This window comes from Hippopotamus amphibius, chromosome X (assembly GCF_030028045.1).
Source record: "Hippopotamus amphibius kiboko isolate mHipAmp2 chromosome X, mHipAmp2.hap2, whole genome shotgun sequence".
NCBI lineage: Eukaryota > Metazoa > Chordata > Mammalia > Artiodactyla > Hippopotamidae > Hippopotamus > Hippopotamus amphibius.
Window position 1 is genome coordinate 3024512 of NC_080203.1, and position 18095 is coordinate 3042606.

At 43.7% G+C, this 18095-nt stretch overlaps 1 non-coding gene across 1 annotated transcript; it reads right to left on the bottom strand.

The window, feature by feature from the left end:
- Positions 1-12019: 12019 nt before the first annotated feature.
- Positions 12020-12122, bottom strand: LOC130842840 (U6 spliceosomal RNA). Its single transcript, XR_009050612.1, has one exon. It is a non-coding gene; the product is annotated as a U6 spliceosomal RNA (small nuclear RNA).
- Between the last annotated feature and the right edge of the window lie 5973 nt (positions 12123-18095).

Consider the following 18095-nt stretch of genomic DNA (forward strand, 5'->3'; position numbering starts at 1 on the left):
CCTTCCAGGGCCCAGGTTCAATCCCTGGTGGGGGAACTAAGATTTAAAAAAAAAAGGAGCTCTTGCGAATTGGCCTCTCTCCTCTTTGAGGAGAGGGTGGGAGCATATTTTTATGGAACACGCTGGCCTTTGGTCAGGCAGAAACAACGTTGTCACCATTGCTGATGGAAGTTCAAATACACGTAGAAGGGTTTCCAGTGATGCTGAGAAGCCGAAGCGGGTGAGAGCGGGGCTCTCTGCCCGTTGGGTTTCACCAGTACAGGCACTAGAGGAAGACTGAAAGGCTGGACAAGGGGACAAGGGTCCTGCTCCTTCCTGCTTGCTTTCTGTTCCTACCGCTCTTGCCCGGCCTCGGCCCGCAGCCTGGCAGCTTCAGGTGATTTCTGTCTCGAGCTGATTTCAGCATTCTCAGAAGCGGCCAAGGGGCACCCCTCCTCAGAGATGGGAGACCCAGATGTGGCCATTCCACTAAGCCTCGGCAGCAGCCACTCAGCACCCTCTCCTCGGTGTCTGATTTCTAACCTCGCAGGGCCCCTCCTCTGAGCTCTGAAGTGCATATCCAAGCTCTTCCTTGTGTTCTCGCAGCCCGGTAGTGACGGCCTCTGTGCTATCTCCGTTCCTCCAGTGCCCAGCCTTCCGCTTCCTGCTTAAGCAATTCTCTGTATTAAATCCTCTCTGTTGAAATACGTGGTGTAGCTTCCGTTCTCCTGACTTAACAGTGTACTTTAATGGTCATGTGTCAATTATATCTCAAGCTGGAAAAAAATCAAATTAAAATGTCAAAAACGGGCAAAGCATATGAATAGGGAGTGTACAGAAGAAAAACCCAAAATGCTGAAAAGCATAAAAAGAAGATGGTCAAGCCCATTGATTGTGAGAGAAATGTGAGTTAAATTAAAACAGCAATGACATATGACTTTCTACCCATCAGATTGGCAAACACACACACACACACACACACACACACACACACACAGAGAGAGAAACACAGGTAATACTCAAGGCTGGCAGAGATGTAGGGCTGCAGGAGCTGCGTGTGCTGCTGCTGGGAATACGGGCTGGCACAGTCCGTGTAGAGAACAATGGGTCGGGATCTAGTTAAATTAAGTATGTGTACACCATGTAGGGAATATAGTCAGTAATTATGTAATATCTTTGTATGTGGACAGATCAAATCTAGATTTATCATGCTGATGATTTTGAAATGTCTAGAAATACAGAATCACTATGTTGTATAACAGGAACAACAACGCATTGTAGGTCAATTATACTTGAAAAACAAGCGAACAATAAAATTCATAGAAAAAGAGATCGGATTTGTGGTTACCAGAGTTGGGGTGTGGTGGGGGGGTTGGATGAAGGCGGTGAACATGTCCACACCCCCAGTTATAAGAGAATAAGCACAAGGGATGTAGTGGACACTATGATAAATATCATCTCCACTGCTGTGTGTTAAGAGAGGAAAGCCAAGTTCTCATCACAAGAAAAACTGAATTTCTATTTGTTTAACGTTGTGTCGTGTGAGACGATGGATGTTCACCAAACTTGCTGTGATGATCATGTCATGATGTATGTAAGTCACATGGCTGTGCTGTACATCCTACACTTGCACACTGTTCCATGTCAGTTATATCTCCATAAAACTGGAAGAAAAAAGGATAGCAACAAATTTTAAAAATAATAAATTTAAAATATTAAAAAATATGTATACACCTGGGACTTCCCTGGTGGTCCAGTGGTTAAGACGTCCACCACAGGGAGCGCGGGTTCTATCCATGGTCAAGGATGCCCACATGCGTTGCAGCACAGCCAAATGTGAAAAAAAAAAAAGTATGTGTACACCTAAGACACGAGGTGACAAGGTGTAAGATGTCACATGTGTGACAGAGCTCATTGTAGCTTTCTTTTCGGTGACAAGGAGGTGCAGGCAATGTGACCATCCGTCACTGAGGAAGCAGATAGGACATTAGGGAGCACTGTGCTTGTCTTTGCAAGCAAGGTTTACATGTAGAGAATTCCCCGCCAGTCCAGTGGTTATGATCGGCGCTTTCACTGCCGGGGCCTGGCTGCGGAACTAAGATCCCACAGGCCGCAGGGCACGACCAAAAAACAAAAACCAAAAGAACAGCAACCCGCAAAAACAAAACAAACAAACAAAAGGAGATTTACATGTAGATGCAGTGACATAAAGAGAGTCTCAAAGCATGGTGCTGAATAACGTCCGTCCGTGGCCAGCGATGACAGAGGGAGCCATCTGACCACAGCTCTCACCAAGAACAACTAGACAAGCTCAACAAAGTATGAAAAACATTTGCTTGAAAATGTCCAAGGGATAACAGGTTGTGAAGAATTATGAGGCCAAGATATGGAGGAAAGAGGAGAGTGAGAGAGACATGAGGTCAGCATTGGAAGAGGCTTATCCCCTAAGGCTGCCTGCCGAGTCCGGCAGCTGAGAGTGTGAGAAGCCAAGCACAGCTGCTGACACACGCGGCGGGGGATAAAAACCTGGAGTTCAGGGCCCACCAGAGAGGTGGCACCTCATGCTTTGGGGTAAAGACCCAAAGGTCTAGGAGTAAGTGTGAGGTGGAACTAGAACAGCTCTCTCAGATTGCAGCCCTCTCCCGTAAGGGACTGTACTTAAGACCTGAGCTATTTCAATCCTGGGAAACTGGATTAGGGAAATCCGGGATTTCTCGTGGGCCAGCTGTCTGCCACATGCAAATATAGACTGTCTACGGAGGACAGGCCTAACTACCGGACCATGGGAGGACCAGGGCATTCCGTACTGGTCGACTTTTTGGTGATGGCCATTCTGACTGGTGTGAGGTGATACCCCATTGCAGTTTTTTTTTTTAATTAATTTATTTTATTGGCTGTGTTGGGTCTTTTTTTTTTTTTTTTTTTTTTTTTTTGCTGTGCACGGGCTTTCTTTTTTTAGTTGCGGTGCGTGGGGGCTAGTCTTCGTTGTGGTGCGTGGGCTCCTCATTGCCGTGGCTTCTCTTGTTGTGGAGCACAGGCTCTAGGTGCGTGGGCTTCAGTGGTTGCAGCACATGGGCTCAATAGTTGTGGCTCAGGGCTCTAAAGCGCAGGCTCAATAGCTGTGGCGCACGGGCTTAGTTGCTCCGCGGCATGTGGGATCTTCCTGGAGCAGGGATTGAACCCGTGTGCCCTGCATTGGCAGGCGGATTCTCACCCACTGCGCCACCTAGGAAGCCCCCCTATTGCAGTTTTGATTTGCATTTCTCTAAAATATTCTTTAAATTTGACTACAGCTTTACAGGATAATTTGTTGGAACTGGCTATGGATGAAAGATTGAAGATGAATGTTGAAAATATAGCATCACTTGCTTCATTTTAGAGAAAAGTGTAAAATGAATATCTTGAGTTTGTGAAAATTACTTTAAAAGCTCTTTTTCCATTCCTGACAGTATATCATTGCTTCTCTACCGTGAGATTTATTAACATAAAAATATTACAACAGCTGAGATACACATTATCCCCTGCAAGTAAATTGCTGTCAATCTGACCTAAATTCAAAAAGGTAAGCAAGAAGCAAGATAATTTACCAAAACACTTTATTGTCCTTTTTTTTTTTATTTTTTTTTTATTTTTTGGGGGGGTACACCAGGTTCAATCCAAAACACTTTAAATATTAGTGCCCGCGGTACTCATTCCAGGACAGAGGGGCGGCGTTTTGTCGTTGCTGGAAGAGGCCTTAGTCGGGGTGCAGGTGTGCCTGCCCTGCACACGAGGCTTCTGCGCCAGCTCCCGCCCGCGGACCCACGGAACACCCCGTGTCTTTCCTCACGGCCCTGCGCGCAGCGCTGGGCGGAGGAGGAGCCGGCTTCCCGGCAAAGGAAGCGGCGCGGGGGCCCACGCTCGCGGCACCCACTGCTCTTCCCGCGGGGCGGGGGCCGGGTCCTCCCGGAGGCTCGCGGGCCCCGAGTCGGCGGCCGGCGGCCGCGATCCCCGGGCGCAGGCGTCAGGGCCCGGGCCGGGGCTGGCGGCGCCCTCCGTGAGCCCCGGGGACCCGCGGGCACAGGCGCCGCCTCCTCCTCCCGCGGCGTCGTGCGGAGGGGGGGACGCCGCCCCCGGGAAACGCCGCGAGGGTTCCCTGCGGCCGCAAGTGCGGACGGCCACCCCGCCGCCTCGGGCTCCTCACGCCCCCCAATCAGCGGGCAAGGAAGGGAGTTCCCGAGCTGCCGGTGCGGCGGGCTCTGTCACTCCAGTCTGGGATGCGGGAGATCGTCTGTGTGTGCGCATGTACATAACATGCCGTTATGGAGGCTCGGCAGCCCCACAGTCTACGGTCTGCAGCAAGCCGGTCATATAAACTCCACTCTGACTTCAAAGGCCTGAGAACCAGGGCAGCTGATGGTGTAAATCCCAGTCCAAGGGCAGGAGAGATCTTCAATGACACCAGCGCCCATTCAGGCACAGAGTGCGGATTCTCCCTGGGTCTTTGGGTTCTATTCAGGGCCTCAAGGGATTGGCAGAGGCCCACCCACACTGGGAAGGGCCACCTGCTTTCCTCAGTCTAACAGATTCAAATGCTCATCTCTTCTGGAAACACCTTCACAGACACACCAGAAATCATGTTTAACCAGATAGCTGGCGTTCCAGGGCCCACCCAAGTGGACACATAAAATTAACCATCACAACCACCAACAACAGAGGAGGGTTCCAGCCTCTCCAACAATTGTTTTTCATTCTGGGCATTCTAGTGGGTGTAAAGTCACATCTCATTTTGCTGTTAAATTGTGTTTCCCGAAGGGCAAATAAGGTGAGGCTTCTTTTCATGTGCTTATTATCCGTTCATATGTTTTCCTTGGTAGAACCTGTATTTAAATCTTTTGTCGATTTTTTTACATTGAACTTTTTCACTTTGAGATAATTGCAGATTCACATGCAGTTGTAAAAACAAAAACAAAAAAACAATACCAAGAGCTCTCCTGTCTCCTTCGCCTAGTTCCCCAATGGTAGCAACATCTTGCAAAATTGAAGTGTGATATCACAACTAGGTACTGACACTAATCCAGCCAAGATACATTCCCATCCCCACGAGGTTCCCTCCTATTCCCTTTTATAATCACACCCACTTTCCTCCATCCCCACCCTTTCCTTATTCTCAGGTAACCATGAGCTGTTTTGTTTTGTTTTTTGGCTGCACCGCACAGCATGCAGGATCTTAGTTTCCGGATGAGGGATCCAACCCGTGTCCCCAGCACTGCAAGCACGAGGTCTTAACCACTGGACCACCAGGGAAGTCCTGGAGTTGGTTTTTTACATTGAGCACAATTCTCTGAAGATTCTTCCAAATTATTGAGGGTATCACTACTTCCTTCCTTCGTATTGCTGTGTGCTCCATGGTGTGGATGGACCGCAGCTGTTTAACCATCCCCTATTGAAGGACATCTGAGTTCTTTGCAGTTCTTGGCTATTACAATTGAACTACATACTGCTGTAAACATTCGTGTACAGATTTTTGTGTGAACATAAGTCTTCACTTCTCTAGGATAAATGCCCAGGACTACAATTGCTTGGTCATATGGTAGCTACATGTTTAATTTTATAGGAAACTGCCAAACTGTTTTCCAGAGAGGCTGTGCCATTTTGCATTCCCATCAGCACGTATGAAAGATTCAGTTCTCTGCATCCTCACTGACATTTGGTGTTATGACTATTTTTTTTAAATTAATTAATTAATTTATTTTATTTATTTGCTGGCTGTGTTGGGTCTTCATTGCTGCACATGGGTTTTCTCCAGTTGCTGCGAGCGGGGGCTACTCTTCATTTTTGGTGCGCAGGCTCCTCATTGTAGTGGCTTCTCTTGTTGTGGAGCACGGGCCCTAGGCGTGTGGGCTTCAATAGTTGCAGCACATGGGCTCAGCAGTTGTGGCTCACGGGCTCTAGAGCACAGGCTCAATAGTTATGGCGCACGGGCTTAGTTGCTCCGTGGCATGTGGAATCTTCCCAGGGCAGGGCTTGAACCCGTGTCCCCTGCATTGGCAGGCGGATTCCCAACCACTGTGCCACCTAGGAAGTCTGACTATTTTTTATTTTAGCTATTCTGATAGGCATGTAGTGATGTTCTCCTAGTGGACAATGATGTTGAACATCTTTTCGTGTGCTTATCAGCCATCTGTATACCCTCTTTGTTAAATGTCTTTTCATGTCTTTTGCCCATTTTCTAATTGGATTGTTTGGTTTTACTTTTGGATTTTGAGTCCTTTAGATATTTGAGATACTAGTCCTTTCTCAGATATGTGCTTTGTATTTTCTCCCTGTCTGTAGTTTGTCTTTTCATCCTCTTAACAGTCTTTCAGAAAGCGAAAGTGTTTTAATTCTAATGAAGTCTAATCTGTCAATGTTTTCTTGTGTGGATCATGCTTTTGGTGTCAAATCTAAGAACTCTTCGCCTAGCCATAGGTCCCAAAGATTTTCTCTTTTTTTTCCCCTAAAGGTTTTACATTTATGTCCATGATCCATTTTGAGTTAATTCTGAGAATAAAGTGTGAGACTTAGAGATTTAGGTCAAGGTTTATTTTTTTTGTCTCTGGATGTCCAGTTGCTCTAGGACAATTGCTTGAAAGTCTATCCTTCCTCCATTAAATTGCTTCTGTATGTTTGTCAAAAATCCGTTTTATGAAGTTTTATAAAATGTCTCTACCAGAATCATTTAATTCCAAATCAGACACATAACATCACTATTGCATTACTCCCTTCAGCTCAAGATGTAACTGTGGAGTGCTATGGGCTCTTCATCTTGTGTTTATTTCTCTTTACAAATTCACAAAATTTACTTGAATGAAAAAATTTTTTTAAAAATCAGTTATATTTGTGCAGGTCTATTTCTGGGTCTCCATTCTCTTTCATTGATTTATGTGTCTTTCTCCTGCCAATAACATACCATCTTAATTACTGTAGCTGCTTAATAAGTCTTGAAATTGGGTAGACTGATTCTTCTCATTTTATTCTTCTTTTCAAAAACTGTTTTAGCTATTCGAATTCCTTTGCGTTTCAATATAAATTTTAGAATAATGTTGTTTATATCTACAAGAAATCTTCCTGGGATTTTTATAGGAATTGCATTAAATCTGCATGTCAATTTGAGGAGAATTGATATCTTTACTATGTTGTCTTTCAATCCATTAACAGGTTTCGTCTCTCCATTTATTTAGATCTTTCATTTGAGTTTTTTGTAATTTTCAGCATGTAAGTCCTATTCATGTTTTGTTAGATTTATAGAATAATCATTTCATTTCTTTGAGTTCTTGTAAATGTTATTGTAATTATTTTTTTGGCCTTGCCTCGTTACATGTGGGATCTTAGTTCCCCTACCAGGGATCGAACCCGCGCCCCCTGCAGTGCAAGTGTGTAGTCTTAACCACTGGACCGTCAAAGAAGTCCCTAAATTATATTGTGTTTTAAATTTTGGTGTCGACATGTTCATTTTTAGTATATAGAAATACAATTGACTTTTGTGGTATACTGCAAGCTGGCTTAATTCCTGTATTAATTCTAGGAGTTTTTTGGTACACTCTTTGAGATTTTCCACATAGACAACTATGTCAGCTACAAATAGGGACAATTTTATTTCTTCCTTTCTGATCTGTATGCCTTTTATTTCCTTTCCTTGCCTTAATACACTGGTTAGAACTTCTAGCATTATCTTTTTTTTTTTTTTTTGCGCATGGTCTTAGTTACTCCACGGCATGTGGGATCTTCCTGGAGCTGGGATCGAACCCGTGACCTCTGCATTGGCAGGCGGATTCTTAACCACTGCGCCACCTAGGAAGCCCCCAGGTGAATTCTTAACCACTGCGCCACCTAGGAAGCCCTCTAGCACTATCTTGAATAAGAGTAGCGAGATCAGACATCCTTGCTTTGTTCCTTCTAGATCTTAGGGGGAAAGAAGTCTTTCACCTTTAATTATATTTGGGGGGGCGTGTCTTTGTTGCTGCACGTGGGCTTTCTCTAGTTGTGGTGAGTGGGGGCTACTCTTCATTGCAGTGCATGGGCTTCTCATTGTGGTGGCTTCTCTTGTTGCGGAGCACGGGCTCTAGGTGTGCGGGCTTCAGTAGTTGTGGCTCGTGGGCTCTAGAACGCAGGCTCTGTACTTGTGGCTCACGGGCTTAGTTGCTCTGTGGCATGTAGGATCTTCCCAGAGCAGGGATCGAACCCGTGTCCCCTACATTGGCAGGCAGATTCTTAACCACTGCACCACCAGTGAAGTCCCACCTTTAATTATAATGTTAACTGTAGGATTTTTGTAGATGCTCTTAATCAAGTCGAGGAAGTTCCTCCTCTATTCCTATATTTTCTGAGAGTTTTTAATCATGAATAGGTGTTGAATTTTGCCAAATGCTTTTTCTGTATCATTTCATATCATTATGTGAATTTTCTTCTTTAGGCTGTTAACATGGTGGATTGCACTCATTAATTTTCTTTTTTTTTAAATACTGTCGTTCACACAGTGTATAATGGGATAATTTTTTTAAAGTATTTATTTATTTATTTGGCTGCACCAGGTCTTAGTTGCAGCATGTGGAATCTTTGTTGCCGCGTACAGGATCTTCCTTGTGGCATGTGGGATCTTTAGTTGCGGCATGCAGACTCTTAGTTGTAGCATGCATGCGGGATCTAGTTCCCTGACTAGGGATCGAACCTGGGCCCCCTACATTGGGAGCATGGAGTCTTAACCACTGGACCACCAGGGAAGTCCCTGATTAATTTTCAAATACTGAACCAGCCTGCATCTCTGGAATAAGACCCTCCTTGGTCATGGTATATGTCTTTCTATATTTTGCTGAATTCCATTCACTAATATTTTATTAAGCATTTTTGTGTCTATGTTCATGAGGGATATTAGTTTGTAGTTTTCTCTTTTTAAATTTTCTTTGTCTGGTTTTGATGCCAGGGTAATACTAGCTTCATAACATAAATTAAGAAGTACTTCCTCCTCTTCTATTTTCTGGAAGGGATTGTGTAGAATGGATATTAATTCTTCTTTACATGTTTGGCAGAATTCTCCAGTGAAACCATCTGTGACTAGAAGTTTCTTTTTTGGGGTGATTTTAAACCATCAATTCAATTTTCTTAATAGTTATAGGATTATTCAAATTATTTATTTTATATTGGGTGAGCTTTGGTAGTTCATGTTTTTGAGGAATTTGTTCATTTCCATTTCTTTATTTTTATTTTTGGCCACGCAGCACAACATGTGGGATTTGGTTCCCTGACCAGGGATAGAACCAGGCCCCCTGCAGTGGAATTGCAGAGTCTTAACCACTGGACCACCAGGGAAGTCCCTGTGCATTTCCATTTCTATTTATTTATTTATTTATTTTTTATTATTATTTTATTTTATTTTTTTTGGGGGGTACACCAGGTTCAATCAACTGTTTTTATACACATATCCCCATATTCCCTCCCTTCCTTGATGCCCCCCCCTCGATTCCCCCCCACCCTCCCTGCCCCAGTCCTCTAAGGCATCTTCCATCCTTCCATTTCTATTTAAATTGTCACACTTATGTAAGTTACTGGTAGAATTCCTTATGATCCTTTTGATGCCTGAAGGGTCTGTGCAGATATCCCCTTTTTCATTCCTGATAGTCGTCATTTGTTTCTTCTCCCTTTTTGCTTTGTCAGTCTTCTAAAGGTTTGTCAATTTTATTGATCTTTTGTTTCATTAATTTTCTCATTTGTTTTTCTGCTTCCACTGTCCTTGATTTCTGGTCTCACCTTTATTGTTTCCTTCCTTCTGCTTGCTTTAGGTTCATTTTGTTCTTCTTTTTCTACTGTCTTGATGTGGAAGCTCAATTTGAGCTTATCCTCTCTTCTAATGTACGCATTTAGTGCTATAACTTTCCCTCTCAGCATTGCTTTAGCTGTGTCCCACACATTTTGCTATACTGTATTTTCATTTTCATTCAGCTCAATATATTTTTAAAATTTCCCTCAAGACTTCCTCTTTGAGCCATTGGATTCTTTAGAAGTGTGTTTGTTGTTTAGTTTCCGAGTATTTGGAGATTTTCCTGTTGTCTCTCTGTTATTAATGAGGTGTTAAGGTGTTGGATGTCAATACTGGAAAGGAGAGCAAATGCGATATAATTCTACCTTTTTCTTGTCTCAATGAGAAGAAAACCAGCCCTTCCTATTTGGATGGCCAGCAAGGCTGATGCCATTGAGAAACTACCCAGGACTCTGAGGTCATCCATATGCCTTCCTGGACACCTGATATTACCATTTAAAGCCCCAAAAGTTTGCTGAAGCAGTGTCGGTTGCTCAGTTGGAACTCTCCTAAAGGGAGTGATCTCTACTCTGGCCAACCTGTAAGGGGGAGAAAGGAAGAAAGACCCTGCATGTCGTTATCCGCAGAAGCTGAAGAATCCCAGACAGAGGGATTGGAGAAAGAGACCAGAGGAGGCAGGAATTGCAGGGACAAGAGAATCAGGAGAGCCTAGAGGGCAAGACCTTCAGCTAGGAAACACTTGGCAAAGGGCTCAAAACTCACAGACTGTGAGACTTTGAGAGGTGCGAAGTGGGGAACCTCTGTGTCAAAAACATTTCCTCCTTTCCTGGGGCTAATCCACCCTTGCCTTTTCTGGCAGATACTGCAACTTCCTGAGAAATGTCTCGCTTCCCACCAATAAGGGCTGCTGTTCCTACACGGATACATTCTCTGACCAAGGAATGTGTGTCTTCACTGCCTCCAGAATCACCACAAACCTGCTGGGGAGAGGGGCTTGATGTGCAGCTTACAGGCTGCCATAGTCTTGTCCTCCAGAGGGAGTGTCTGTGTAGCTCCTGGGGAGAAAAGCACCTGATTTGGTTACTCTGTGCCTTCTGAAAGGAAATGGGGATGGCAGAAGTGATTGCGTCACACTGTGCTGAAAAAGCACCCCAAGCTGAAACAAATTGTTGCATCCTTTGAGCCCTAGAGGATAAAGATGTTAAATTCGCAATATAGAAACAATACAAATAGTTTACTAAAGAGATAAGCCAGGGACTTCCAGGGTTGCACAGTGGTTAAGACTCCACGCTCCCAATGCAGGGGGCCTGGATTCCATCCCTGGTTGGGGAACTAGATCCCACATGCATGCTGCAACTAAGGAGCCCGTGTGCCTCAACTAAGGAACCCACCTGCCGCAACCAGGGAGCCCGCCTGCCTCAACTAAAACCTGGTGCAACCAAATAAATAAATAAATATAAAATAAAATAAAGGGATAAGCCACAGTCATGTGTAAAACAATATCCTTTGTGATGAGCTCAAATAGAAGGAGTAAAACATGTTATAAAAGAATTAGAAAAATGAGGGATAATTTTAAAAAGGCACTCACCGCCTAAATTCCCACACTTCCAGTGAAAAATAAAGATACCTTAGTCAGCCTGGGCTGCTAGAACAAAATATCATAGACATGGGGTTGGGGGGAGGGTGCTTAAACTACAGACATTTATTTCTCACAGTGCTGAAAGCTGGATGTCCCAGATCAAGATGCCAGCAGATGTGGTTCCTGGTGAGAGCTCGCTTCCTGTAGCAAACTGCCTTCTCACTGTGTTCTCCCACAGCCTTTCCTATGCACTTTTGGGTAGAAAGAGTGATCTCTATCTTCTTCTCATAAGGGCACTAATCCCTTAAAAGCCTCCCCCACCCACCCCCGTGCCATGACCTCATCTAAACTTACGTACCTCCCAATGTCTCCACCTCCAAATACCATCCCATCCGGGACTGGGGCTTCCACAAATGAATTTTGGGGAGACATATTCACCACACAATGGAAGGAAAATTTGATAAAGAAATAAATACATTTGTTGTTTCATTAACTCCTGCAACTCTTCTGACTTTGGTACTGTTGTCCGCTCAAGTTTTTCTGTATCTGATCTATATCCTGCATTTTCTTTCTTTCTTTCTTGTTCCTCTAGCAAATGAGTCTAAATTGTTGTTTGCTTTTGCTTATGGAAAAAGTCCAATATTTACAGCAAAGGATTCCTCAAGGATTTCACACTTATTATTTTTTAAAATATGGAATGCTTCGTGAATTTGCATGTCATCCTTGTGCAGGGGCCATGCTAATCTTCTCTGTGTTGTTCCCATTTTAGTATATGCGCTGCCCAAGCGGGCACCACACTCCCTTACTATTTTCTTTAGTCATTTACAGGAAAACTTAGAGAGATGTGTCAACCAGAGAGCTCTATGGTTATTCAGGATGTAGATGATTTCATGGTAGCCTCAGAAACTAAAGAGCAATGCAAAACTGTTGCTTGGGTTTTCTTACAATTTCCCCCTAAAAAGGCACATAAGCCTCCCTGGACAAATTGCAACCTTGCTCAACTCAGGTCGAATATTTAGAGCATTCCTTGTCAGTTGCCAGCCATAGACTGTTAGAGTCTAGGAGTCAGCCCATTTTGCAGATAAAACAGTCTGCTTTGGCTAAAAAAAATTAGCCAATTTGGGGGCTAGTGCAGTGTCATCCACAGCGGATTCATTCCAGCTTTTGCAGAGCAGACCAAACCTCAGATGGAGCAACTGCATGGCCATTCTGCTGGTCTCTGCTTTGTCTCTGGAACCTGAAGAAGCTTTTGAACAACTGAAATTGGCTTCCAGTCTCTCCCCCAGCTTTGGGGGTTCCAAACTGTGAAAACCCCAACCTGATTCATCGGATATTCCTATTCATGTCGCACATTTGATAATGTTTACTCATGGGGTCATGAACTTGGGATAAAAGTGGCCCACTTAAATCTAAAATATGACACAAATGAACATATCCGTGGATTTCCCTGGTGGTCTAGGGGTTTCGATTTTGTGCTTTCATTGCAGAGGCCACAGGTTTGAACCCTAGTCAGGGAACTAAAATCCTGCAGGTCACAAGGTGCAGCCAAAAAACAAACAAACAAACAAACATCTACTAAACAGAAAGACTCACAGACATAGAGAACAGACTTGTGGTTGCCAAGGGGGGTGGGGAGGGAAGGAGTCTGGGGTTAGCAGATGCAAACTATTACATATAGGATGGGTAAACAACAAGGTCCTACTGTAGAGCACAGGGAACTAAATTCAATATCCTGTGATAAAGCATCATGGAAAAGAATATGAAAGAGAATGTGGGTGTGTATATATATATGTGTATGTATAGCTGAATCACTTTGCTGTACAGTAGAAATTAACACAACATTGTAAATCAGCTGTACTTCAATAAAATAAATTTAGAAAAAAAAGCAGCCCACTGAAGGCTTCCTGTACCATGGTGACTTGTCATAAAACCGTGGAGGTTTGAGTTTTGTCTGCAACTAAGCCTGCACCAGCAGACAAGTTAATGGCAGTAAGGAGGCCTGCAATTCTTGGTTTTAGACTTGAAATGAATATATATTTTATATAGAGAGTTTATATACACTTTATAAATTATATGTTTGGTATCAGGCATACCACATGGTGAATTTGAAAAAATAGACGATTCCTGGATTCCATGAGAATTAAAATACCTCATTGAAAAAATTGATAGATCAATAAATCATTGCAGAGCTCACACGGGGCAGAAGGAGGAAGTTGCTAAAGGCCAGGACTGTCAGGCTAGAGCTGCCAAAGCTGCTGGTGAAACATGGTGGGCTCCAAACACAGGAGCTCCGCTTTTTACAATGAGAAGCTTCTGTTCGTTTAAAAAAAAATGCTCCACAGAAGGAACTGGACAAATGGATGGAAAAGGGTCTAGAAGAAGTTTGGGCTGTGGGAATTCCCTAACACAATCCCTATTTTCCTGGTTAGTGTTGTTGTGTTATCAACAAAAATCATCTGAGTGAGAGAGGAGTTTTATTTTATTTTATTTTATTTTTTTGGCTGCAATGGGTCTTTGTTGCTGCGCACGGGCTTTCCCTAGTTGTGGAGGGCAGGGGCTACTCTTTGTTGCAGTGCACAGGCTCCTCAGTGTGGTGGCTTCTCTTGTTGCGGAGCCCTGGATCTAGGCACACGGACTTCAGTAGTCGTGGCACATGGGCTCAGTAGTTGTGGCTCTCGGGCTCTAGAGCACAGGCTCAGTAGTTGTGGCATACGGGCTTAGTTGCTCTGTAGCATGTGGGATCTTCCTGGACCAGAGATTGAACCCGTGTCCCCTGTGTTGGCAGACAGATTCTTAACCACTGCACCAGCAGGAAAGTCCCAAGAGAGGAATTTTAAAAGCACTGGACACTTATTACGTCCACTAAAAAAAAAATGAAAATTTTCAAAACCCATCAAAGAGATATGCCATTTTTCAGCAGAATACTCTACAGGCCAACGTAAGGGCAGGAAGTTCTCCCTGACCCACTTTATAGGGAAGCTAGTAGAACTAATGCTTGCAAAGGTAAGAGGTTAAAATTTGAGGACTTCCCTGGCAGTGCAGTGCTTAAGAATCTGCCTGCCAATGCAGGGGATGCAGGTTCGATTCCTGCTCCGGGAAGATCCCGCATGCCATGGAGAAACTAAGCCTGTGAGCCACAACTATCGAGCCCACACACCTAGAGCCCGTGCTCTGCGACAAGAGAACCCACCGCAATGAGAAGCTAGCGCGTTGCAACGAAGAGTACTTCCCACTCTCTGCAACTAGGGAAAGTCCATGTACAGCAACGAAAGACCCAATGCAGCCAAAAACAAAAAAGGAAATTTTCTATACCTCAATTAAAAAAATTGGTTTAAAAAAAAGTGAACATTTGCCATTTGCAGCAACATGGATGGACTTGGACGGCATTACGGTACATGAAATAAGTCAGACAGAGAAACACAATTACTATATGATCTCACTTATATGTGGAATCTAAAAAATACAACAAACTAGTGAGTATGACAAAAAAGAGGAAGAGTCACAGATACAGAGAACAAACTAGTGGTTAGCAGTGGGACGGGGGAGGGGCAACCTAGGGGTGGGGATGTTGGAGGTACAAAGTATTGGGTGTAAGGTAAGCTACAAGGATGCGTTGTATTTGCTTGGCCAAAAAGTGTGTTCGGTGTTTTTTAAAGATTAAGTTTCAACAGTTCTTTCTTTCTTTCTTTCTTTCTTTCTTTCTTTCTTTCTTTCTTTCTTTCTTCCTTCTTTCCTTCTTTCTTTCTTTCTTTCCTTCTTTCTTTCTTTCTTTCTTTCTTTCTTTCTTTCTTTCTTTCTTTCTTTCTTTCTTTCTTCTTTCCTTCTTTCTCTCTCTCTCTTTCTTTTATTTACTGGCTGCATTGGGTCTTTGTTGCTGCACGTGGGCTTTCTGTAGTTGTGGAGAGCAGGGGCTACTCTTCATTGCGGTACATGGTCCTCTTATTGTGGTGGCTTCTCTTGTTGTGGAGCATGGGTTCTTAGTGTGCAGGCTTCAGTAGTTGTGGCATGTGGGCTCAATAGTTGTGGCTCACGGGCTCTAGAGCACAGGCTCGTTAGTTGTGGCTCATGGGCTTAGTTGCTGCGAGGCATGTGGGATCCTCCGGGACCAGGGCTCGACCCTGTGTTCCCTGAATTGGCAGGTGGATTCCTAACCACTGCGCCACTAGCAAACCCCAAGTGCCTTCGGTTTTTCAGTAAAAATAAAAGACATTTTTCATTTTCACCAAGAATTTTATTGAAAAAAATGTATTCACCCTTTTGTTCCACTACCTTTTGCTATTTTTCAGGCAACTTCTAATTCCATCATCCTAAAACTTTTTGTCTTTTAGAGCAAAAAACTATTCCAGGTGCCTTTTACAGTCTTCCAGGGAATTGAAATTTTTTCCATTAAGAGAATTTTTTAAAGACCGAAATAAATGGAAATCTGAAGATGTGATGTCTGGTGAATACGGCAGATGAATCAGAACTTCCCAGCCAAACTGTAACAGTTTTTGCCTGGTCATCAAAGAAACATGTGGTCTTGTGTTATCTTGATGGAAGACTATGCATTTTCTGTTGACTAATTCCGGATGCTTTTTGTTGAGTGCTGCTTTCGGTTGGTCTAATTGTGAGTAGTACTTGTTGGAATTAATCGTTTGGTTTTCCGGAAGGAGCTCATAATAGAGGACTCCCTGGCAATCCCACCATATACACAACATCACCTTCTTTGGATGAAGACTGGCCTTTGGTGTGGTTGGTGGTGGTTCATTTCGCTCGCCCCAAGATCTCTTCCGTTCCACATTATTGTACAGTATCCATTTTTCATTGCCCTTCACAATTTGTTTTAAAAACGGAACGTTTTCATTACATTTAAGTAGAGAATTGCATGTGGAAATATGATCAAGGAGGTTTTTTTCACTTAAATTAGGTGGAACCCAAACATCAAAGCGAATAACGTAACCAAGCTGGTGCAAATGATTTTCAACACTTGATGTGGATATTTTGAGTATGTTGGCTATCTCCCGCGTGGTATAACCTTGACTGTTCTCATTTAATGTCTGGATTTGATCACTGTCAACTTCAACTGGTCTACCTGACCGTGGAGCAGTCCAGCGAGAAATCTCCAACACGAAACTTCACAAACCACTTCTGACACGTTCCATCAGCCACAGCACCTTCTCCAGACACTGCACAAATCTTTTTTTGCGTTTTAGTTGCGTTTTTACCTTTCTTGAAATAATAAAGCATAATATGCTGAAAACGTTGCTTTTTTTCTTCCATCTCCAATATTAAAATGGCTACACAAAAATTCACCAATTTTGATGTTTTTTTTTAAATGCACGCAGATATGACAGCTGTCACATACAATCTAACAAAATTGTTTCGAATGAAGGTAAAGACAACTAAGTGCTACTGATACCGAGCAGGGCCCTGTGGGGCTCCTGGGCACAAGGCCTTTCTGTGTCCCCTATCTCTTTGATTGTAGGAAAGAGCCGTCATTCAGCCTCCATGACCTTCCCTGAGTTCCAGTGGGCAGGTTCAAGCAGTTGTGAACTAGTGAAGTGAAGGGGTATGCTCGAGACCTGGGAGAAACAGGCAAGAGCAGCCTTGGGGCAAGTCCTGTTTCCCCAGCAAGAATACACACAACATCTTTGAGCTATTTTGCAGAAGTTGAAACCCCCTCCAAGTGCGAGAAGTTAATGATTAATGAGGGTGTGCTGCCCACAAGCATGTAGACCCCAGACCGGTGGGACCTGAAGGTTGGTGATGCTGACTCCTACTTACCTCACCACCCACCCATCAGAAGGATGCAGGACTGTGACTGCCTTGATCCTTATCTCCCACCCCTGACCACGAGCCCCAACTATAAGCCCTCTCCCTATTCCCCAGGGAGGGGGGGCACAGTTCTTGAGGCGCTATCCACTGTGTTCCCCCTTTGCCTGGCAAAGTGATAAAGATTCCTTTCTACTCCTCCACAGCCCTGTCTCCATATTTCTATTCAGCATCAGTGAACGGAGGCCAGGTTTTTCTCGATAACACTTACTAGAGCCAGCTTATGGGAAAAAAACCAACGAAGTTTTTGGCCAACCCAGTACAACACGTGGAACATAGGCAATATGACATAATAACACGGCATAAAAATGTAAAAGATAATTACATTAAAAAATTTGAAATTCTTTAATGCTGGGGAAAACAAATCATCCCACCAAGATCTCAGAGGCCTTCACTCGAATAGTCCAGCAGCTCTCAGCTATAAAAGAGCACTGAGATGTTACTAGTTCAAAGTTACAGGACTATTTAAAAGGGACAGTTAGCTATTGGGCCATGACTTCCGAAAGAGATGAAAGGATGGTGTCAAGAAGAAAAACATCTAATTAATAGACAAACAGAAATCTGGCATTTGCAGACAGAGGTTCCAAAAGACAGGTCTAATATCACTTGATTAACTTTAGGACACAAGCTCCCCCAATTCTAGTATGGATGGATAAAGAAAGGTTGGCTTTTATTCAGGGAGATGTAGTTGACTTAACATTATGATACTATGACTATTGGTTTGGACTGAGGCAAGAAAAAAATTGGCCCAAGGGACGGTTTCCCAAGACTAAAAACAAATATGGCCATGGACGTCAAACACTGGAGCTTCCATCTGTGCCCTTGAATTGGTGCCTCCTAAGACTTGGCTGCTACATGATGGCCATGGGTGTCTTTGTATTTCACATCTGAGACAAGGTATTTGAGAAGATAGGGCCTAAATTATCATGTAAATGTGATGTTACTTACATA